We start from the raw sequence: 25,732 nt of genomic DNA on the forward strand, positions 1-25,732 counted from the left end.
GGGCTGCCAAGACGCTGAACCGCCGGGCCGAGGCTCTGGGGACAGAGTCACCCCGGGGAGCCCTTTGCAGCCAAACCGCTGGCTCCCGGCAGTCAGAGAACGCCCCCAGGCCCACCTCGGCGGGCCCGGCTGTCTCGCCGCACCTAGGGCTCCCGAGTCAGGAGTCCCCCACCCCGCGCGGCTCCCGCGCCTCCCCCATCCCAGACCCCAGCAGCAACGCCGCGGCTCCCGGAAACAAGCCTGCTGAGCAAAGGCGGAGGAAAACCTTGGGCCTTCCGCTCTGATTGGTCTCCCCCCGCCGCGCGGGGCGAGGCAGCGATTGGCTGCCGGGCGTTGTCAGTCGCCGAGGCCAGAGCCTTCGCCGGGGAAGCGCAGCCGGGCTCGGGTGCTCCGGCTGCCGCCGCGGCTGCTCGAGCTGGTGCAGCTGGGCGAGCTCGTGCGGGCGCCGCCGCCGCCTCCGCTGCTGCCCACCCCGCCGCGCCGCCGGCGCTGCCGGTCTTGCTGGCGGCCGCCGGGGAGGGGCGGCCGAGAGAAGAGCACGAGGAGGCGGAGGCGGCGGAGAAGTGATGCTGGCGCGGGGGATCCGGGCAGCGGCAGCGGAGCAGCAGCATCTCCGGGACCCCGGCTGCAGCGTCTCTGTGGCCCGCGGGCAAGCTGAGCGGCGGGAGACCAGGAGCCCCGCGGGTAAGATCCGGCCCGGCGGCGCCCGCGCGACCCCGGGACCGCCGGTGTTGTCTTTGGGGGTTACGAGGCTTGCTGTGCCCGGGGCATCCTGACAACGGTGTTCGGGACCCGGACAGCGAGTCCGGACGCACGGCTAGGCTGATGCCTGCGCCGGTGTCACTCCTGTTCGTGCGTTCTCCCCTCGGCGCTGCCAGACTTTGATAGCGCGGGGATGGCATTGTGTGTGTATAAGCGTGTGTGGGCGCGCGGCTTGGGGCACTTCTCAGGGAGCGCGGTGGGTCCCCTCTGACGTGAACCGGCGTCCTTCAGGGATTCAGGCTGGGATGGAGTGAATAGGTTTGCCTTTTAGCTCAGTGGGAGGGAGAGCACACGGAAAGCAGGGGGGAAGTCCACCGTGGCTCGTAAAGAGCCGGGCAAATTGAACTTTACTGCCTTAATGAAAAGAGAGAGCTGTGTATCCAGCGCGCCAGGGGACAGGCGCATTCACCGAGGCTCCCCAAAGTCCCACTTTGCGCAGGGGACTTCAGAAAGGAGAGGAGAGGAAGGGAGGGGGAAAGTAACGGTTAGTCCGCCTCGCTGAAGAAAAGGACCAAAGAAAAGGAGGAGTACAGCTAGGCTTGGGGAGTGGCGGCTTTTTGTCTGACGCTCCTGGTGGGGAGCTCGCTACACTTTTCGGGAGCGCAGATTTGGGGGGTGGAGAGAGTCCCGCTTTGAGGGGCTGTCAGAGGCCGCTCCTGGCCGGCGCCGGCGTGGGGCACGGGTGTCAGCGACCTGACCGCGGGGCCGAAGCGGGGCAGGGCTCCAGTGTGCGTCCAGGTGGAGCTACTACTGCCTCCCAGGGCAACCTTGGCCCGGGTCCCTTCCGGGGTCGGGACCCGGCCTGCAGCGCTGGGGCAGCTGCGGACTGCGGGCGGCTCTGTTCTCGGAGAAAGTTCCGGCCGGCTGGGGTCCAGGCAACCCGACCTAGAGCGCGTTGACCACAAAGTGTAACCAGGTTTACGTACCCAGCTTCCTCCAGTGCCGACACTGCTTTTATATTAAATTATTTTCCTTGTAAAGCCATTGGGAGTTGGACCCGCGCTGCAAACCTTTCTGCAGAAGGCGGATTTTATGCGATGCTGTAAATTGATGGTGCTGCCGGGTTAAGTCCGAATCTCCGTAGCTCAGTATAGTGGTTTCTCCATCCCTCTTCAGGACGCACAAACTTACTCTTGGCGATTGTTTTGTATGTGGCCTGTGTCTCCTTAGGAGACTCTGCTAGGGAAAGTTCCTGAAATACCTCGGCACTAACGAACTGTCCCCACTCAGGCGCAGATGGAGAGAGGCTGTGGTCTTTTACAGAGGCGATGGAGTTGCAGCGGGAAATGGAAGTGGAGAGGGCAGCTCCCAGCTTGCCAGCTAGAATCTTTGGAAACACATAAATTGGCTCAATACAGGAAGCCGGATCTTGAACTGAGAACAGCACTTTCCCTGTTAGTAGCTCCTTAATCTCTCTCCCTGGAAGAATCTTTCACCCCCAAACACAACACAACAAAAATAAAACCCAAACCCAAACAGCAGAAACCTGACTTTGGTCAGGCTCATTTCTGATTTGGTAAAGGAGAAAAAATGAAAGGGAGACACATAATAGAAATCTAGTGGGGGGGGTGTGCAGAATCAGAGGGAGCTGTCCAAAATGTCAGCATTTTTCACGTTTTTAATTGTAAAGGTTCTATTTTCTCCCAATTTGTAATGTAAATTATTCTGTAGCAGATGAATAACTTGCTGGTAAACTAGCAGTGATGTTAGTTTTGTGTCCGAGGATGGTTGCACATTTTTCATCACTTAATTCATGAACTGTAAATGGAATTTTTAATACTCTTTTAGTTGAACACTTATGCGATGCATTTGGTCTAGTAGAAAATTGGTAGTAAATGTTTTTTCCTTAGTAGTCATTACATGTGGCTTAAAAGTTGAGTTTCCTGATATAAAGAGAGTATAGCTTGTGGTTGTTATGTTTCAATTCAAAATTTACCTGCTGCCAGGTGATTAATTTAATGTTGCAATATTTTAGTTGTAAAATTCAGGACCTTATTAAGATTATTAAACACATTAAGCAGTTGATTTTAGTTTTGTGTTCCATTTATGCAATGCTATGAGAAGGTAAAACAATTTTCCCCTATGGGTTGATATGGGGAAAGTAGGATTAAAATGTGTTATGAATAATTAATAATTTTAAAATAAGATTAAATTAAAATCAAGTTATCAGTATTAAAAGTGGAACTTTTAAGGAAAATATTAACTACTCAGCTAAGAAAGCGGTTTTTCACGTTGCTGTAAAGTAACATCTTGTAAATCCACTGCATTATGTATTGGGGTAAGCCACAAGTCTTTAAACAGAAACAGAGCTTTTTTACTCATTTTAAGGAGTGTGTGGGTATTTTTAACCAGGGGAACTTTTACTTGGGGATTTTTTTTCAAATAATTAAATATATTTTTTAAAACCTTGAGGGCAGAATATAATCAAATGTAGAGAAATGCATCAAAGAACATAAATATTAGGATAAAGCAGTAAGGTCTATGACTGAAAGCAGATATGATGCAGGATGTGTGTGATGGAGGAGCACAAGCTTAAAAGAGGTAATAGATAGCACTAGCCACTTAGTTTATACAAACAATTCAAATTCTGCCACTTCTGCAAATTCACTTCAGTTTTGATTTGTTTTGCTGCAGGGCAGCCCATGAGCTCAGACTGCCATATTTTCTACATGGATTTTAGTAAATGTCAACTTGTCAAGTCTCTAGACCACTAAATTCATTTTTTGACCTATACCAGATTTTAATTTCAACACTGCATAACTTTTCTAAAAAAATCACATTTATTATAAATAATGCAAAAATATCATGATCTTATCAAATAAACATTTAATTTGTCAAATAGCCATGATTAGAGTTTCTACAGTATTAGATAAGGTAGTGAGGTTTATTTAATGTTATTAATAGTAATTTGTTTTCATTTAAGTAATGACAAAAATAAGTTTTTTAATTGAAAACTAACACATTTAGGGGAATGGAAAACCTCAGCCAGTTTAGTATATGAGAAATTCATCGTATTATCTCTCTGTCTGTCTCATGCATACATACACACATATACACACATATACTGGAAAGTCTCTCAGGACGAATGTAACCACCCTGTATTAGAAACCAATTCACCAACCGATCCTGAATGATGAAAGTACTTTATAAGGCAAAAGCTCATAGCTCATCCTCTTAAGTAATCCATTAGTAATTAATTATGATACTGGTTTATTCATGTAAAATTTAACAAATTCTACTGTGTTTCTGTGGTGTGCAAGACACTGTTCTAGTTGCTTTGATTGTATCAGAATAAATCAAACAAAGACACTTGCCCTCATGAAGCTTATATTTTATTGGAGCAAAATAGATCATAAACAAAAACATAATAAGTAAAAAATGTATAGAATATTTATCTCTCCTACCGACCTATTTTTTTCTAAATTTCCATCCCATGGCCCCATCTCTTTGCATTTCATTTTCTTTCCAAGTAATATACACCTATCAACACACCCACACAAATACACTCAAATTAATCTAAGAACTGGAAAGTAATCATGGTGATAATCTAATACATGTCACTCATGAAGCAATATATCTGAATGAGGGTTAAAGGTAAGAGAGGGATTCAAAGATGATTAAGTAATGAAATAACAGAATATCTGCCCTTTAAAATTATTTAAAATCAAATTATATTTTTCGGAGGAACTAAAGTGGGAAACATTATCCTTTAACAAAATTGTTTCAAAAACAAAAACAAAACAAAAACAAATTTGTTTCAAATTAACAGCATCTTCAAAGGCATTTGTGACTATCCAAGGTCAAATCTACATAACCTCATTTAAACGGGATGAGTGAATCAGAAGTAGTAAGGAAAGATCTAAAATCATAATTTTAATGAGAAATTTTCTGCTTCTTCCACTTTGAGAGTGACATATTCGTGCACCTCTGTGAAAGTTGATCAAAAATCCTAGCATCTGGGTGCCTGGGTGGCTCAGATGGTTAAGCGTCTGCCTTCGGCTCAGGTCATGATCCCAGAGTCCTGGGATCGAGTCCCGCATCGGGCTCCCTACTCCTTGGGAGCCTGCTTCTCCCTCTGCCTCTCTCTCTCTCTCTCTCTCTCTGTCTCTCATGAATAAATAAATAAAATCTTTAAAAAAAAAATCCTAGCATCTGAGGTCAAAGTTTCCCTAGAGTTGATGCATTAGAAAAAAAGACTCATGATCCAATTCTCTAACAAAAAAATGCCAAAGTACTTCAAAAGTTTCAAAATTGTCTTTATTTCAAAATCAGTTTGATTATTCAGTCAGTCCAATTACAGATAAAACATTGTGATAATTTCCCAGGTTCCATTATGCATAAAACAGTATATAATTATAATTCCAGTTTCACTTTCTGTGCTTTCCATATAATTATTTTCTTTAGGGTCTTGAGCCTACAGCTCCAAAGATCTATTATTTTTTTTTTATCCTCATGTGAATAAAATCAAGAATCTAGCTTGACTTTCAAAAATTGGTTTGTGAACAATATTTTCATATTAGAGGAAAGCTGAAATTGTATGCCCAAGAAGCCATACTTAGCCAACTTATTCACAAATTCTGTTATGACAAAATATTAGCACTAACACAATACTAACAGTCATTTCTGAGTGGATTTCCATCATTTAAGAAAAATCTTCAAGATTACTGCTATATAATCCAGTTTTAGGAGATGGGGAAAAGTCTTCTGATAATACTATCTCAATATTTTATTTATTTAGATTCAAGAATGTATATACTACCAGCTTAAACCTTTACCTTTTTTGCCTGGTTTTTCTTTGTTCTGCCCCAAATGCAAAACTTTAGGAAAACAGTGTTGTAAAAAAGCAAGTAAACAACCAGCAATTATCATACCTAGCAGAAAAAGTCAGCTCTGGCTGATTATGAAAATGTTGGATGAGAGCTAAGTAGGAATCAGATATTTAGACATGGGAAGAATCCATGTCTTTAGTCCAACCTCCCCAAGTGTAAGGGAAGAACTTTACTCCAGGAAGTTGATAATTGCCCAAAGTCAGTTGAAAGTAGACCCAGATCTAGAAACATTACTTGTCAACTACTAAATGTGTAAGTTAACTCCATTCCAGTTGCCCATTAAACAGCTCTACATTTTGTGAAATAGTGATGTTAAGAAGAAATGACTGCATCTACCAATTTGTACATCTAAGTATTTTAATATCTGACATAATACTGCATTGTATTAATATTGTGTTGGGATCAAGAAAATGATAAATTGGGATGCATTTAGAGATGTCATCTAAGATTTATAGGGCTAGAGGTAAGTTTGCATGTAAAATACTTGTATTTAATTCAACTGTTGTGTCTATAGAATTCCTTTTAAATATTTATATCTCTAACATAGGATTTTTTTTTATTTCCAAAGGTCTGTGGGCTTCAAAGTAATCAATAGGTGAGCTTCAGGGACTCCAAGAAATACCAAAATTGTTTACAAGTTTTTTGCATTTTTTAATGTTCCATAGTAAGGAAAAAATTGTTAAGAAAAGCTTAAGAGCTACTGATTTAAGTTAGCTTAAAACAAAAACAAAAATAAAACACAAAAGCAGGCAGAAAGGGGAACCTGTATGGAGAGGGAGGGGACTTTTTTTTTATTTTTTATTTTTTTAAGATTTTATTTATTTATTTGACAGAGACAGCAAGAGAGGGAACACAAACAGGGAGAGTGGGAGAGGGAGAAGCAGGTTCCCCACTGAGCAGGGAACTTGATGCGGGGCTCATCCAAGGACCCTGGGATCATGACCTGAGCGGAAGGCAGATGCTTAACGACTGAGCCACCCAGGCGCCTTCTGACTCAAGAAGAAAAAGAATAAGAAAACCCTCCTGCTAAATTCCATCAGAAAACAGCTCCCACGGTGGTTGGAAGAGCTACTTCATTGTCCTAAAATGCAAATTTGCATCTGAAGGGATTGTATAATTCGTGTAGTTGTAAAACTGCACTTGGTTCTGAGTTATTGCTGTTAGCATTTTGTTTGGTCTTTGACTATGAAATATTTTCATGATGTATATAGATGACATCAGGGCTGAGTCAGTTCCTCGTGGAACAATAAAATTTGTGGGTGATTTCCCCAGGGCCCTTAGCACTCAGTCAGAAACAATTGCCAGAGATGGAGTTTGGTTATTAACAATTAGTTGTAGTTTAAATGCTATTAGACAAGAAAAATTACACTAAATGTACACAATGGACAATGAATAGGCTTTATGAATAGAGCATATGAACTAAGAGTTATATTCCACTCTACATCTGTCTATGCCATTCAGAGTGCTGGTGAGTTCCTACCACAGCCCATCACTAATTCAGTTTCTGTGTCAGTAAAATGACGATAGCATTACATACATGCATACACATATATAGACATTCATATACTTAGACAATCCAAATTAAGATTCAAAGAGATTATTGCAAAATTTAGAGATTCTAAAGTTCCTATGGAATAGCAAATAGGTTATAACAGCCAAAAAGTGTTTAAATAAATAAAGCATTGAGACAAAGTTGAGCTATCAACTATTAAAGATATTAAAAATGTCAGTAATAAATATACAGTATATCAACATGCAGACAAATAAGAAAGTAAGAGAACCTTAGACGCAAACTCTAAGATATGTGAGAATAAAGTATAATATGCAATAATCACAAGTCTGTGAGAAAATAAAAAATGATCAATATATGGTGCTGGGGAAACTGAGTAATTATTTGTCAAGAACATACACTCACTATCTCATATTGCATTCCAAAATAAATGTCAGATAAAGCAAAGAGTTAATATAAAGAAACTCTGAATCAAGTTAGAAGAAAATAGAGACTTCATAAACACAATATAATGGGACAAATATAAAGATATGACCTTATAAAATTTAACAGTTCTAAGTCAGAAATGCCAAAAGTAAATCAAGGAAACATTTTCAACACAAATTGCTAATAACAGTTTCATATTCACTGTTACAAAAACCTTTCAGTGTTTTCTTCTGTTAGTGGGCTTACCTCAAAATACTGTGATTCCCAGTTTATATCCATTCCCTTCACTACCTGAAAATGTCTTGAAAAAGATTTATATTCATCATTTTCCCCAGTGTCTTGAACATAATTAGGGTGCAATAGGCATTGTTATTGGCTACTAAAAAATTATAAGTATACCAATAGAAAAAGGGACAAATAATCTACAAAACCCAGAAATATATAAGGCTAATAAGCATCTACAATTTTAAGTTAATGATAAAAAGTAAAGGAACAAATTTTTAAATGGTCGTACTTTTAGCCCATCAAAGTAGCAAAGATTACAAGTGAAGGTTGATTCATTTAAAGAAAAGTTGCTGTAGATGATGAAGATGAAGGTAAATTGCAGATTCTCCTAAATTTCTGGTAAGGCTATTCATTGGTGTTTACAGAATAATGTTGTATGCTACAGAAATTACCTCTGACTAACTTAAGGAATAAGATCCACACCAAAGGAAGGTATTTTGTAGCTTACAAAATCAAAAGAAAAGGAGAGGAAACAGAATAGCTATACAGATTGTGGGAGAAGGTGATGAAATCTTTGCAGGTACCATCACCGGGATGAATCAGCATCAGTCATTTTCTACCCATGTGTCAATTTGCTCCAGAACCAAATTCCTGGAATGAGAAGTATGACCTAGCTCAGGTTTCATGCCCACAGTTTAGTCAGTGAATCATTGGGCAGTCCTATCAAGAACACATTTAAAGGAAAATCAAGGCACTGTTACCAGCAGAAGGGAAAAAGGATACTGGACAGGTAAAAAAACAAGGGATTTCCTTTGTGTGTATCAAAAGCCTTAAAAATGTTCCCTTTGTTTCAGTAATACCACTTCTAGGAATTAATTCCATGTAATTAACTAGAAATACACACAGTGTCATTAAAATTCCATTTGTAGTAGATTGATAGTAAAAATAATCTATTTGGCCAATAATAGAGGAACGATTAAATTATGGTATATACTATTAAGTCATGATTTTGAAAGGTTGATTCGGAAAATGTTGAAATTATAGTGAAAATCGCAGAATACAAAATTCGTTATGCAAGAACTGGTATTTACTATATAAAAATGCTTGAATAAGATATTAACATTTGTTTTGGGGGGATACTGGGATTATGGGAATTTTACTTTTAAGTATAGAAAAATATTTATTGCCAGGAGCAGGTACTGCTTTAATAATCACACAAAAATCTATATTAAAACAAACAAAAGAATAATTAGAGAAATGATAGTGGTTTTGGGCTTCCAGACAACTATACTGGAAACAAAACATTGGATTGATACACTTAGTTTTGAAAGGAAAGGAGCTAATTGTACAATATTCTTTTTTTCCACATTGTAAGCTACTGTAAGGGAAGTATGGCTAAGTTTCCTACTTTGCAAGTCAGGAATCATTTTGGACTTTGCTTTTCAAATCTTCATCTCAGTATAATAGAATTGGGAGTGTATTTGAATTTTATGGTTCAAATGAAGAATTTTTATTGGCATAACAAGTTAAAAAAAGAATAAAAGTGATTATATGTATTGATAATGTGTGTGTTTCTCATCAGTTACTCTGCTAATACTCATTAACTCATGCTTAAATTGAGGCAATAGGAACTATTATATCTTAAGAAGATAAATTATAGTCTGGTCCAGCTATTTATTAAGTACAATTAAATATTCTGTCAAATTTCATTATCATAAGACAGAAAACCATGCTTCCTTATATAAACCAGAGAGCAAATGTAGCTGAATGTTTGAATTTTTTTTTCTTCTTGGTTCATACCTACAGCTTAGAAATTATACATGCTGAAGAACAAAGGGGTCTAGATATAGCAATGGGTGGAATTTTCCTAAAAGCATAAGTGTTCTGTTATTATAATACATTTTTGAGTAGCAGTTTACTCTGGCATATTGGCTGAGCTCTATACAGAATGATTTTGATGATCTCATGAATTATACTTGAACAAATAATGCTAGAATTGGAAAAGAACAGAAAAGGAGAAAGAAAATTGGTTGATCATTTGTTCCCTCTAATAGCCATCACCTTCTTGTGGTTCACGGAGATGTAGGATCTGATAGCTAGTTCCATTCCAGGGTGTAGGATAGGGTCAATTTTGTTATTGTTTTCTTCTGGTATATTAATATATGTAATTTCAAAATGGATAATATATACATGATTCAAAAAATACACAGTAAAAATTCTGCCTCCCCTATCCTTGTCCCCTATACTCAGTCCTCATGGCTCCCAAATAGGTAGCTACTCTGATTTGTTTCTTAGTATCTTTTCAGAGATTGCCAAGCCCATACAAACACTAAACTTTTGAACTTTTTTCCTTTTCTCAATTTTTATACAAATGGTAACATTTTATATACATTCTTTGCTTTCTACTTTTTAAACTTAACAATCTTGGGCGACTGTCAAAGTAGGTACGTAAAGTTTCCTCATTCATTTTTTGGCTCCATGGTATAACATTTGTTAAAACTACCATAATTTATTTATTATTAAACAGTCCCCTCCTGATGAACAGTTTCATTTTTTCAAATATTCTGGCTAACACAACCAATGCGGTCGTAAATAATCTTGTATACATTATTTCACATGTGCAAGAATCTGTAGGACTTAGATGTAGAATCACTGGATTCAGATATATATGTTTGTTTACTTTGAGATTGTATGTGTATTTGTTTTCACATTTTATTATCTTTTCTTGTCTTTGGTTGCATGATTAATAATGCTGAATTAGACTGGACCAAAGACTTCAATTCATGATATTTCTCTAGTGACTCCTGCTCAGGTTTACATTTATCTATCAGCATGCTTTATAGGTATGCAATTTATTGTGAACTAATCTTGTTTGGTGATCTTCCAGCATCTGCTTAACCATCTTGACCACAAAGATAGCTACGAAAATAGGGAGATTTTGTCAAATTGTTCCTTAATTTCAAATATTCTCTTTTCCTATCCTCTGGCCTAGTAGACTAATAAATTATATGAGCAATGTGAGCACTTGCTATTCATCTACTAAATGACAATATTAAAAATAATCATGTCCCATGTTGGCAAGGATGCAGTGAATCTGGTGCTTTCAGAAACTGTTCGTTGCAATTAAAATTGGCACAGCCCTTTTGAAAAGCAATTTGGCAGCATATTGGGAAAAAAAACTACAAAATATTCATACTGTCTGATCCATTAATATTCCTTCTGGGAATCTGTCCTAAGGAAATAGTACAAAATATGGAAAAGGTCTTATGTTTGAAGATGTTGATGGGTATATTATGTAAAATATAAAATCAGAAGTAACTCAAATGGCCAATAATACATTTAGGCGTGTACAGTTGAGGATAACATACAACAATTAAAAGTAGATATGAGAATTAAAATACATATGCTATAATGTTTCTTGGGGAAAACATGGTACAAAATTACATATTAGTCCTACTATAGCTATATAAAACCTACATATAACAACACTGAAATTATAAAAGTGTTATAAAATGGTGGAAAAACAGGTAATTCTTGCCCTATCTTTTTATCCCCAGTTTTCTAGAATATTTTACAACATTTTAAATTAAAAAAATGAAAAACATAGATTTTCCCTTTTGTCTTTGATATTTTGCACTGAATATAAATCATAGCTTTTGATGAGTAACTTCTTTACTACTAATCAGTGATGTGAGATTTTTCATCTTTTATATACAGGTGAGTTCATCCTGGAGTGTGCAATGCAATGCATGTTTTCTTCACAAGTGTTCTCTCCCTTCTATACATCAAAAGACATCTTAATCAGTGAACTTCCTTTCAATCTCATTCCTTGTGATAGATATTTTTTCCCTTTGGAAGAAAAATTCAGATATTTTGAACAGTCCTGAACATGTCTTTTGCCTACTTCTTAATCTCCTAACATTTCCCCCTCTGCTCACTAAGCTTCTATCATGCTGATCTTTCTCCTTCTCAAACACTCTAAGCCAGATCAGATTGTCTCCTAATTCTTAATTAAATTCTACATATTTCATTAAAATATATGCAGGGAAAGTTAATAACATAGCAGATATATCATGCACACAGGCATACCCTGTGGGATAGATGGACATTAGATAAGATTACCCATGACAGTTGTATATCTTTAAGAAAAAGCAAATAACTAAAATATAATGAGAAAAATATCCCCCTTTTCTTTTACATATGAGTTAGTTTGTTAAGTTGAAGTGAAGTAGGAAGGGAAAATGTGAAGTATGTATTTCCCCCACTAGCTCTTTGGAAAATGAATGTGGTGGCATTATCTCTTTTTATTGAAGTGCATTTTATATCACAGACTACCTTGTTATCTTTGCCCAGTTGATTATCACATTATCTTCAAAGTATTAAGCTCACAGTTAAATGAGAAGAGTGTCATCTCATGTTTGAAGCACTGTTTTACAGTTCTATCTACTTATCTTTCCTGTCAAGTGAACTGATTTTGAATTTCTTCATAATAAAGATGTTATTTTCTGTGACGGTGTACCAGTGAGTAATGGGATTATTTTGAAGTCACAGTGGAAAGAAATGCTTCCTAAAGGACTTGCTTTGGACAATGCCCCATCCGTGGCCTGCCAGGACTATCATCTGAGACTCGGTCAAATTTTAAAGAATACATCCTGTTTTGCTTATTTTTTTTAAAAGATTTTATATATTTATTTGAGAGAGAGTGAAAGCAGGACAGACCACAGAGGGAAAGGGAGAAGCAGACTTGCCACTGACCGGAGAGCCCAATGTGGGGCTGGATCCCAGGACCCCGAGGTCATGACCCAAGCTGAAGGCAGATTCTTAACCAACTGAGCCACCCAGGCATCCCTCTGTTTTCCTTATAAATTCTGAAACCTCCCTCCACTGTACTTTTTAGCCATATCAGTGCCAAGGTCATCCCTTCCCTTGTCTTTTCCTAGCCAAACTCAGAGATTTCACTCTCAGCTATTCCAAATTTCCCACCAACGCCAGGTGAAAGCTTCAAGTTGTGAGTATTTTTATTAAAAAGACCTTCAATAGATTTTCAAGCTCTAAAAACATATTCATTTAAAATTACATTTATAGGGGCACCTGGGTGGCTCAGTCGTTAAGTGTCTGCCTTCGGCTCAGGTCATGATCCCAGGGTCCTGGGATCAAGCCCCACATCGGGCTCCCTGCTTGGCGGGAAGCCTGCTTCTCCCTCTCCCACTCCCCCTGCTTGTGTCCCTGCTCTTGCTCTGTCTCTCTCTGTCAAATAAATAAATAAAATATATTAAAAAAATAAAATTGCATTTATTAACAATAAAATAAAATAACATTTATAATTAAATGTTCAGTCCGTGATAGGAGTAGGGGTGACATAACAAAGTTTGAAAATAAAGTTAAAATATCATTTTAGTAAATGGGACAATAGTTCCTGTCTCACTGAGCTTTTCATTGAGAATAATAGTAACAGTAAATAATTTTGGGAGTGTTACTATGTGTCAGATATAGAATTGCTAATCATTTTATGGGCATAATATGACTTAGCAAAACCTTAGGAAGTAGATGTCATTAACATTTCTATTTTATAGATGTTGAAACTAAGAACAAGACAAAGGTTAGGTAGGGAGGGGAGGCTGGGTGGCTCAGTCAGTTAAGTGGCTGCCTTCCACTCAGGTCATGATCCCAGGTCCTGGGATCAAGCCCTGCATCGGTCTCCCTGCTCAGCCAGGAGCCTGCTTCTTCCTCTTCCTCTGCCTACTGCGCCCCCTGCTTGTGAGCCCTCTCTCTGTCAAATAAATAAATAAAATCTTTAAAAAAAAGATAAAGGTTAGGTAATGTTTCTAAGACGTAAAAGTGAGTTTTTGATAGAGCCAAGAATCCAACACCAACACTAAATTATTAGTGTATGTTGTGTGCACAATTATATGTTCTAGTTCTCAAAGAAAAATTGTACTACTTTTGTTTATTGGCTTTATCATAAAGTGATTGAATTTTCAACTTTTTCCCCTCTGCTGAACTCAATAAAGGAAGTGAAATTTATAATATACATACATACATACACACATGTACATACATATGCAAATGTATATGTATATATGAATATATGTGTATTTGTATCTATTTCTATCATGAGAAAGGAGATTTCAAGTGAACAGGCCCAGGGTAGTCTAATAAATGGAAAAATAACTCCAGTTTCCTCCAACTTTGGTTATAATTTCTGTCTTACTCACGTTCTTTATCATATGGTTTACTATGCTGTTTTATTATTTCACATTTCAATTTAAAATAGGGAAATGAAGTAAGGGATAAAATCAGATTTGAAAAATCCTCCAATAAGATTCCCTCCACGTAGTCAGTTTAAAAATGAAATTAAGAGATTTGGCTGCTAACCAAACGTTTTTTTGTGGGAGGAAGGAAGAATGGGAGTGAGGAGTTGAGTGAATTGCCTTGGTTTAGAGTGTTAGTTATTTCTCTTTTTTAGTTGGTGATGGGAAAATGAAATCCTCTACTTAATTTTCCCCCTATAACTCAGATAGGATTTGAAAACTATATTATGATATCAGTGGCTTGACAAATATTTATGATGGTTCATCATTTTCATGTATATAAAAATTCTGAAAAATATCCAAAAATATCTAAAGCAAGGATTTCAGCATTCAGAAACTCAATGATTAACTCCTATTTGAACTGAGGACTTAGACCTGAAGCCGTGTTTGCTAGGTCTTTTAAAGTCAAATTCAATGTCATATTTATATCTGCAGCTTTACCAGTTGCAACAGTAATTTACCCAGCAGGACCTAGCTTAACATCCAAGGGGCCATGAATCACAATCATGACTTTTTTTAAACTAAATACATTAATGTTGTATTTCAAGAAACTGACTTCTCATAGCTTATGACTGAAAGACTATTAAATGTAACTTGGTCTATATTTGATACTAGATGCTCCAGAACAGAAAGGTTAGATTCGGCATTAATCATTATTACTCAGTTTTTCTTTCCTCACATTTGCTTTGCTTTCTTTTCAGTTACTTTTTATTCATCCAGTGCTATCTCAAAACTAAATTAATGTACTGTAAGATCCCAAATAAATAGCAAGATTTTCAGAATGTCTCAGAATGAAGGAATAGATAATATATGAACATAGGAAAGATGGAAACTTAAGCGTTTATATACCTTAGAATTATATACCCACTTCTTGGGTATTATTTTGTATTTATGAACCACTTTTTGTGTGTGGCAAAATTTTTAGTGTATGTTGTGTGCACAATTATATGTTCTGGTTCTCATAGTGATATGGACCTGCCTTTTAAATATTATTTAGGTTGCTTTCTAATCTCAGTCATCTAATGTGTTAGAAAATACTGAACATATGTTGTCTTATGCCTTCAAGTCACATTATAATTCCAAGAGCCCAATTCATTAACCATGAAGAATGAAAAGATAACAATAACTTGTAATAAAATTTAAGTTGATGATTTTGAAAAATTTAATTTGGAAAATATATAGCAAAGTTAATATTTTATTTTCATTTTTCAAATAGGTATACCATAAGTAGAAAAAAGTTCTCTATTTATAGATTTTACTCACATTTTGTTTTTCAGCAAATGCTGTTGTCTAAAGCGTGAACTGCAATTCAACTGAACTAGTAACTAGTGCATTAATGAATATTTGGGTATTGTACACATACAGTAAGTATTATTTTTAACAGAAATGTCATGTGCATACCACAAAAACAATAAACAAGACTATATTAAAGATTTTCTGTGTAGACATAAAAAATGAACTGTTTTCTTTTAGCAATGTGCAACATTGTTTATGATTTAATTTTTTTCAGTGGGATGCATTATTTTCATAGAGCAACTTTTTTTGCACTGGTGAGCCAGTATCTTCCATGTAGAGTACTTATTTATTTATTGTCTAGCTTAAAAAATTAAATATTTAGCCTTAATTATAGTTCTATATTCAACTATAGTTTGTTTAGTCCCTATTATGTGCCAGGTACTGTTCTAAGAACTGAGAATGCAGCAGTGAATTAAAAAAAGCCTCTATATTTTCATGGAATTTACATTTTAGTTAGGGAGGGAGGTAATAGGACTGAGGGAGGGGGCAGGACAGGGGAAGGAGGAGAGAGGCGACATGTAAGTAATAGAACAGCACATCGGGTAGTGTGAGTGCTGTGAATAAGAACAAAAACAGGAGCGCTTGGTGGCTCTGTGGATTAAGTTTCTGACTCATGATTTCAGCTCAGGTCATGATCTCAGGGTCATGGGATCGAGACCCTGCCAAGCCCCATGTTGGACTCTCCACACTCAGCTGGGCGTCAGCTTGTCCCTCTCCCTCTGCTCCTCCCCCTGTGCAAGCTCTCTCTCACTCTTTCTCAAATAAATAAGTAAATAAAATCTTAAAAAATAATAACAAAAACAGAGGAAGGGGATCAACACTGACGGAAGAATGAGCTTTAGGTTTTAGGTAGGGTGGTTAAGAAAGGTTTTTCAGAAGATGTGATACTGAGCAGAGACCTGAATTAAAAGAAAGACCATGCCAGGGCACCTGGGTGGCTCAGTCGGTTAAGCAGCTGCCTTCGGCTCAGGTCATAATCCCAGGGTCCTGGGATCGAGCCCTGCATCGGGCTCCCTGCTCAGCGGGGAGTCTGCTTCTCCCTCTCCCTCTGCCTGCCTCTCTGCTACTTGTTCTCTCTCTGTATCTCTCTGCCAAATAAATAAATAAAATCTTAAAAAAAAAAAAAGAAAGACCATGCCATATTACTACATTACTATCTGGGGACAAATCCTCGTGGCAGAGATGCTGTGGAAGGAATAAGCCTGGTATGTCAAGAGACACATCAGTCAACCTAGTGCTAATGGAAGGAATGAGTAAGGAAGAATGGTAGGAGGTGAGATTGGAGAGGTAAGGAAAATAAGCCCTTTGTAGGCTGTAGAAAGTGTCAAAGTTGGAGGGTTTTGACTGGGAAGATGGGTTGATGGGTTTCTGGCTGCCAGGTGTAGAGCTCACAATAGGAGAAAAAAAGGCCCAATAGGAAATGATTTAGAGGCTATATCACAGATCCACAAGAGAAAGAATGGTGGTCTTGGAAACAGGGAATAGAAACACTTCAACTATGTTCAAGCACTTCTGAATATGAATCATGTTGTTTGCTAATGTCTCACTTTTGATTCTACATGCTATATAAAGGTAACGGCAGAAACCAAAGTGCTGTGGACTCACTGGGGAACAGTATTGTACACTTATTGTGTATGTGCATTTTATTTTTCTTAAGGCAAGTTATCAATAATAAAACCACTAAAAGATTTGACAATGTGAAAATTAAATGTGCTATTAACATTTCCAACTTTTCTTCCATTTAGATTTAATTCCTGTTACACAATTTATCATTTTATATGCCTTCTCCTCCTCATTTGGTTATTGCTCACTGACCTGCAAGTTGAGAGGAGACATACTCTGTAGTTATACATAGAATTTTATTGTGGACATAGAATTTAAAACATTTTAATCGGTCTGGACTCTGAGTTGCCAGAAACAGAATTCCAATTCAAAATAGCTTAGAAAAATTTATTGGTTTGTATCAGTGAGTGACCCAAGGGGTAAATTCAGTTATATCAGGATCAAAGGTTTTGACCAACGATATGGAGGTATTGTGTAACTCTGTGTCATTGTATTATGGCTAGCTTTGCTTGGTTTCATTCTCAGGCAGTTTCTCTTTCTCCTTCTTGCATCTCACACTCCCACCTCCTCACCCCATAGCTGGCAATCTCCAAATTAAAGATGCCAGAAATGGAGTGAAGCTCTTTTCTCATAACTCTGGGAAAGTTCACAATTTGGATGATGTGACTGAATCAATGTGATCAGAAGAAGAGAGTGCTGATGCACATGCTTATACATTTCTTCTCTGGACTACATATAAGGTCTGATCATGACCCTAACAAAAGTTGTTGAGGATACAAAAAAAAATTACATCCAATTCATTTGATTTACTTCAAATAAACTTCAGCTTTCTGAATTTCTTGGAAGCTGCCACTTCTTATTTCTGGGTTAATTTTTGTGAGAAGGGATGTATAGAGTCCAAGGGAACAGAGCAAACATCATTATCATTTGGGTGAGTGCAAAAATTGCCCAATGGTCATTAGATAACAATGGGCAGATCATTTTCTGTTAAACATAACTTCCAATTAATTGGAACTACCAACTTCCAATTAATTGTAACACATTAATTTGAACCCCCTATTCCACCACCAACAAAAATTGCATGAAATTTAAAAGAAAATGAAAACCTTCCTAAAAGTAACAAAGGTCATGAAGGATTATAGTGCTGAAATCTGGGAGAGATATGCATCTACCATTTGAGCATATTTTTATCATCCAAAAGAAAAATGTCTGAGAGACTGAGTTGTAGTCTTGGTGATCTTGTGGGTCTGGGTGGAATCCAAGAACCTCCATAGGGGGACTCAATAACTGTCGCTCTTTTGGGATTGGACTTTTAAGAAGCTGAACCTTAGGAGTAAGTTTGTTGGAAGCAAACTTGTCTTTGCATCAACTTGCAGTCCACTGCATGTTATATGGGTAGCCTGGAAAACCACAAACCTTGAAATCAAATTAAGGTGGTTCAAGCTGGCTAGCATCCTGAGTGTGTGGAAGAAGAAAATGAAAATCCTTTCTGAAGGAAATATCATCTTAGGCTTAAAATGTTTTAGTGAATAATTTTTCATGTGTAATATTCAGTATACATTCAAACCAGATACACATTGATAAGTCATCAAAATTAACATTGTCAGTGAAGGGCCAGTGGTCATCACATACCTCTTGATATAATGTTCTGAGAGGGAGACAGTATCATTTATGTAATATAACTTTAATCATTGAGAAACAATAGATAAACCTTAATGAGGTCATTCTGTTTAAAAGAGGGAGAGCAAGACTATGTTGTTCAAATATGTCAGTGTCATAAAAGACAAAGGATGTGGAAATGTCCCAAATTAAAGAAGACTAAAGAGTCATGATAATTAAATGCTAAACATGATCCTAAATTAGATTCAGTCCCAGAGAGAGAAACATGGTAAAAAGTGACATTATTGGGGTGCCTGGATGGCTCAGTTGGTTTAGCATCTGACTCTTGATTTTGGCTCAGGTCATGATCTCAGGGTCCTGGGATCAAGCCCCAGGTAGGGCTCTGTGCTTGGTGGGGAGTCTGCTTGAAGATTTCTCTCCCTCTCCGCTTGCCCCTCCCCCTGCTCTCGCTCTCTCTCAAATAGTCTTTAAAAAGAAAGTGACATTATTGTCTCAATTCATAAAATAGAATATTGGATGGAGGACTAGATAAGAATATTTGTGTTGGTCAGTTTGGGCTGTTATAACAAATAACCATAGAAGGGGAGACTTATAAACAGGAATTTACTTCTCTTGGTTCTGGAGGATAGAAGTCTGAGATCAGAGTGCTAGCATGGTTAGGCTCTGGGGAGAGACCTCTTCTATGTTGGAGCCTGCTGACTTTTCATTGTATCTTCACATGATGGAAAGAACTAACAAGGTCTGTGGACTCTTCTTATAAGGGCACTAATCCCGTAAGGATATTATCCTCATGACCTAATTACCCGCCAAGGCCCCACCTTCAAATGCCATCACATTGGGATTGGGATTTCAAGATGTGAATTTTGGAGGGACACATTCAGTCATTGTAGTATTATAATGATGTTAAATTAACTTATCGGTAGCTGTCTTGTGGTTATATAATATTCTCATTTTAGAAACTAAACACTAAAGATTTTATGAGTAGAATTATGTGTATAACTTACTCTCAAATTGTTCAGGGAAGAATTGTATTATATATATCATATATATAAAGAGAATTACACAGAATATTTATATAGAGAGAATTATATGTATTACATATATTTATAAATAGAATGGTAAAGCAGAGGCAAAGTATTAATAATATTGAATCTAGGAAAGGTTATATGGCTTTTACTCTTAGAAATTTTTTGTAACTTTGAAATTATGTATAAATGAGAAGTTGAAAAGAAATCTTAGGCCCACCAGGACCTAAGATATCTAATATCAGATGAAACCTGCAATACCACTAAATAAAAAAATAAATATGTCTTTGGTATTTTCAATGATGAAAAAAACCCATACTTGAAAATCTATGCAAAGACGATATAGCAGAATTGAAAAAGAATCATATTGAAATTATGAATTGAAAATACAAAAACTGAAACTAAGAATTTACTGAACTGGATAAAAAAGAAGAGCCATTTAGCAAGTTGGAAGTTGAGGCAGAAGAAGCAATCATGATTGTCAGATTAAGATAAAGGCAGGAGGGTAAGAGAACAGTGGGAGGGCTTTCTAGGCATTTAATGGAGTTCTAGAGGGAAAGGAGAGAGGGAAGCAGAAGAAATATTTGATGAGACGATGCCTGAAAATTTTTCAGAACTGATTAAAACTTTTAATCCAAAGATTTAAGGAGTCCAAAGAATCCCAAGTAAATTTAAAAAAACTAAACCATATTTAGACACATCTCAATAAAATTGCAAAACCGGTAATGCAAAAGGAAAAACACAGCTTTCCTTCAAAAGTTAGAACATCTACGACACCAGGGGAAGCCGGAAGATAATGAAATGTTATATTCAATGTATTGAATGAAAATAATTGCTTATCTATAAATTTATACTCAATGGAAATATTCTTTAAAACAACAAAGTATAATAAAATGGAAAAAATCAGACAAAGAAAAAGTCAAACAAACCTGACTTTATCACCAGCTAACCTGCACTAAAAGAGTTAATTTGTGTATGAGAAAAATGATTGCATAGGTACAGGAAACAGTAAAGAGCAAAAAGTATGATAAGTATATACATAAATCTAAATGAAATTTGGCTTTATAAAATAATGAAATTTAATAAATTGAGTTGAGAGAATTAAAATACACAACAAAAAATCATATGAGTCAAGGGGAAGTTAAATGAAGTTAAATTGGCTCTTTTGGTCCTTGAATTGTCTGAAGAGGGGCATATGACTTTGATAGGTTGAGGATGTGTGCTATAATTTCTAGGGTAAATCTGGGAGAATAGAAAATTGGTAATACTGGAGGAAAAAGTGAAATGCTAATTAAAAGAACATTCAGTCTAAAAGGAGACCAAAAATTAAAAATTAAAAAAATTATGATAGTACAATTGGAACAAATAGAAAAGATGAGATGGTCAGTCACAACCAATATTTTGGTAATGACATAAAATGTAAATTGGTTAAATGATCTCACTCTCAAAGACTGTTGGACAGTGTTAAAAAATATAACAATGTAGTGTTTTCAAAGGAACATCCAAAACTTTAGGATGTGGAAAGTTTGAAAGAAAAAGTTACCACTACTCACTGATTCACGTGTGGGTAGTGATGGCTTTTTCAAAGATAGCACATCAATTTAGGCATAACTAATGATGAGGATTACAAATCTATACATCTGAGAGAAATATACCAGTATTGATATTTAAAAATTATTTATGATACAATCATCAGGGAAATGCAAATCAAAACCATAATGAAATATCACTGCACACCTGTTAGAATGACCATCATCAAAAAGATAAGAGATGACAGCTGTTGGTGAGGATTTGGAGAAAAAGGAACCTTGTGGACTGTTGATGGGAATGTAAATTGGTACAGCCACTATGGAAAACAGTATGGAGGTTCTCCAAAAAATTAAAAATAGGACTATCCTATGATCCAACAATCCCACTTCTGGGGATATATCTGAAGGAAATGAAAACAGGATCTCAAAGAGGTATCTGCACTCCTATGTTCATTGCAGCACTACTTAAAATAACCAAAACATGGAAACAACCTAAATGTCCATAAATGGGTGAATGGATAAAGAAAATGTGGTGTACACACACACACACACACGACTATTAATCCAGTCGTTAAAAAAGGAAATCCTGCCATTTGCACCAATATGGATGAAACTTGAGGTTATTATGCAGAGTGAAATAAGTTAAAGAAAAACAAATACTGTGTGATCTTACTTATATGTGGATTCTAAGAAAGCTGAAGTCATAAAAACAGAAAGTAGAATTGTGGTTGCCTGGGGCTAGGGGTAGAGGAAATGGGGAGATGTTGGTCAAATGTGCAGACTTCCAGTTTATAAGATGAATAAGTTCTGAGGATGTATGTCTACTATACTTAACAATACTGGATTATATACTTGAAAGATGCTAAGAGACTAGATCTTACATGTTCTCACTCCTCACTACACAAGGTGATTATGTAAGGTGATAAAAGTGTTAACTAATCTTATTGTGGTAACCATATTTTGCAGTATGCAGATAACTCAGATCAACATGTTGTACCTCAAATTTATACAATGTTACGTGTCATTTATACCTCAATAAGGCTGGAAAAATTCTTTTTGATAGAACATAAGATTTCATTCATATAACATGCATACATAGATTAGTTTAAAAGTGTTACAAAGAACAGACATAAAAATGTGCCATTAAACTATTACTACAGTCCTATTGTAGTTTTATTCTAATGTCTGGCACATAGACAGACAAATAGAATTTGTCTTTCTCCCTCACTCCCTCAAAGTATGCTCAATTGCCTTAAGCAATATCCCAATATAATGATCTGGTAGAGTAATTAACTAGCTAAATGCTGCAACATTTTGGATTTATTGTGTCCTTGATTTTCCTCCTCATTCATGGAAAAGCTAGTATACCATCACTTTTGCCATTTTCTATGGACATCTTACTAAACTAACTCTCCCCTCAGGATAATTTGCTATTTATTTTTGTCTGCTTGTTCTCTCCTTTTTATGGAGAAAGGCACAGGGCATATTTTGAAGTCCATATCTCAATTCCCACACCATCTTTCAGTAAATGACTCAGTGTGATTTAAATAATCTTACCCCCCAATTGGCAGATTATTCTTGACTGTGATCAACATATTAAATGATTTAATGTAACAATTTTAATTTAAATATAAATAGATGTCTATATATAGAAAGATTAAGGATACTTTTAGGGTCTCAATCCAGGTTGTATTTCCCAATCCAAAAGGACTCTAAGAACTCTGGTCCTTTGATAACCCTAGTGTAGGAGGTAGATAAAGTTCCCCTCCAATGCAAAGCATTCAGTTTTTTTGTTTTTTTTTTGCCCTGGTTAAGGCAGAGAGAGATAACAGTTCTCTGTTTAGTCCAGCATTTGGATCCTATCATATGGAATTTATTCATTTGAGACTCTCTTTCTGTGAAAACTGGTCTCCGGTCTTATTTCCCTCAATCAATCTTTGAGAAAATAATTGATTTGTTGATAATTATCAGGTGACAATTGAAATAATTGTGTATTTGATGGATGCACAGCAAGTTAATCTACTTAACAATAAATACTCTTTTTTTTTTGCAGACTTTTCAAAGCCCAGGTCACTTGTAGTCACTTAGATTTTCTTTGTCAGTGCTTCCCTTTGATGAAATAAATTTGCCCTTGTATTTTTTGATTGCATATCTTAAGTCCTGAAGTATGTTAAGAGTATCTCTTCTCATGTTGCATCCACTAAGAATAATGTGGCTTTGTCATTAGGTTAAAATCCTCAGTAAGATCATATTCTATTATGAGCATCGCTGGTTGGGAGATTGGAGGGTCCTAATCCTTCACTAAAAAACATAGTTGTCAACAATATTAGCCTGATGAGCTTTTTGAACTGAGTTTAGCAGTGAACTTTTAAAAAACATTCCCTACTTAGTATGTCAGCATGTCAAAATGCGGCTTGACATTGGTTTCCAGATTTAAAATGTGGAAGAATAAAACTTTTTAAAAACAGGTTTTGGAAAAATTGGCCTAGATGCTGAAGAATCTGAGTCCCTTGGGAGGGGAGAGAAAATCGCTCAGACGGTATCTTTGCCCTAATAATTTAGCCTGGCTTCCTACCAGCACCAGACTCAGTGTCACTGTGACTAGCATCTACAATTTTACTTTCACTTGTATGAACATTACAATCTAATTGGTATGTTGCCAGTGTGTTCTTTAACAAGTGTTCCTCTGGTCACATATGTTTGCTAGCTCTTCTAGGAAAGACACAGTTGGTGTCAGGGGTTGATGTGTCATTCGTGGTTTTATCAAATTGTGTAGAATCAAACTATAGATTTATTTTGTTTTAAAAATATTCAGAACTACTGATAGTGATTTATTTATCATTTTAAATTGTCATTTTATTTCATTTTTTATTGAGGTATAATTGACATACACATTGTCATTTTTATTAAAAATATATGTTTTGTCTTGGCTTGTCTGCAAATATGACACATTTTTATACAGACACATTTTTTTTTTCCTGAGTGTGATAACACTGTTAACTTAGACTGCTGAAATATTTTGGTGCATTTATATCGACATAATACTTCTGTTTAGTATTTTAAAGCCCTTCAAGTTTCAGGACCTTCCTTTTCTTATAAATAAAGTTTATAAGAGATGTTTTGCATAAATTATATGGATATATAATCTTATATCCTAATAAAACTCTTAAATTTACACAAATGGGTTGTTGCATATTGACTACTTCTAATTAGAGAGCTGTTTCATGACTCAGTTCAATGCAAAGTATCTCCAGAACAGGAATACTTAATAAATTATCTCTCTTAAACATTATTAAAATAAATCATGCATGTTTAGTAAGAACTCTGTTAAAGTGGCAGTAGTGATACATCCACTGAATCTTGAAACTTAATTGAAATATTAGTTAACCTTTTAAAAATGAAGAGCTTGTTCTACATAATAAAATATAAGCTACAGAGTAATAAACCATGCTTTTTGCTCCATGTCAACTCATATTTAAAAGTCCCTGTTTAATATCATAGTGACTTAAGTATAAATCCACCTACTGTGAAGAGACACCTAGAATAGTTGCTAATCTAGATACAAAATGAAGTGAGGATTTTTTTTTTATATATAGACTTGTTATGTTCTGTTTATATGTCAATGAAAAACACTGAACTTTTTCAGTCTTGGATGGGATTCTTTCAGAGTGCTTTACCCAGTGGCCTATGGCATGATATTTGGTTTTCTGCAACAAAGGTAGGATGTGCAGTAGCAGCTACCTTCATCCCCTACCTTCTAGTTTCTTTCAGGTCTGGCAGGGAAATCTTCAGTGCTCACCAGATTTTTCTATTTAGAAAATGCAAGGAAGCAGCGCTTTACCTCAGAAAAGTTTTATGAGGATGAAATGAGATATGTGTAACTTGAAAGCTCAGACTAACATAATACTTTATAATTGCCATAAAATTTCAAAATATCTTCCCGTGCCCCTCCCACCCCCCACCACCCCCACCTTATCCTTCCATTGCCAAACATAATCCCATTTTAGTTCAGTAAATTGAACAGAATTAACTCCTTGCAGACCTGACTTCACAGCCTTTCTGTTTACTCCCAACGTTTATGCTGAGAAGATCTTTTGAAAATGTCATGATAGTTTTATTTCCATATGGTAGGGAAATGCTTCATTTGGCCTGACAAGATAGGGTATGTTTTGAGGCATTTCTATGTACTATATCATATTTAAGAATACATTTTTTACCTATTAATAAACTGCAAGTTTTTATAGGTTTTTCAATACGTAGTCCATAATTCCTAATAGCATGAGAATAAATATGACAGTTGAGCAGGATTTTCTTTCACTTTTAACCAGGCCTTGGAAATAAAAAGAAAAAAGTCCTGCTGAATTTCTAGCACAGTTGTGCTTTTACCAAGAATTTGAAAACTGGTAGAGATGGATGGGAGGGTAGAAGAGCTAGGATATTTGGTGCAAAAGATTCCGTACCAACCTCTTTAGGACTTTTCTGTTTCTGGGAGGAAATGGTAAAGAATGCTTTATGCACACCTCAGTGTGAAAATATATAACAAGAACAGCAAAGAACTCAATGAGAATGGGCATTTTATTCACAAAAACTTTGCCATAGAATTCTTGCATAGCACAATGCTTTTTAGCCCATCATA

General features: G+C 36.6%; 1 protein-coding gene across 2 annotated transcripts in view; it reads left to right on the top strand.

Annotated features, from left to right (window-relative positions):
- Positions 1–388: 388 nt before the first annotated feature.
- Positions 389–25,732, top strand: part of B3GALT1 (beta-1,3-galactosyltransferase 1) — a 525,715-nt gene continuing 500,371 nt past the window's right edge. For both annotated transcript variants that reach the window (XM_027591341.2, XM_027591343.2), the window contains exon 1: positions 389–684. The gene's annotated coding sequence lies outside the window, so the exon portion shown is untranslated. The remainder of the gene's footprint in view (positions 685–25,732) is intronic.

Source organism: Zalophus californianus, chromosome 3 (assembly GCF_009762305.2).
Source record: "Zalophus californianus isolate mZalCal1 chromosome 3, mZalCal1.pri.v2, whole genome shotgun sequence".
Classification (NCBI taxonomy): Eukaryota; Metazoa; Chordata; class Mammalia; order Carnivora; family Otariidae; genus Zalophus; species Zalophus californianus.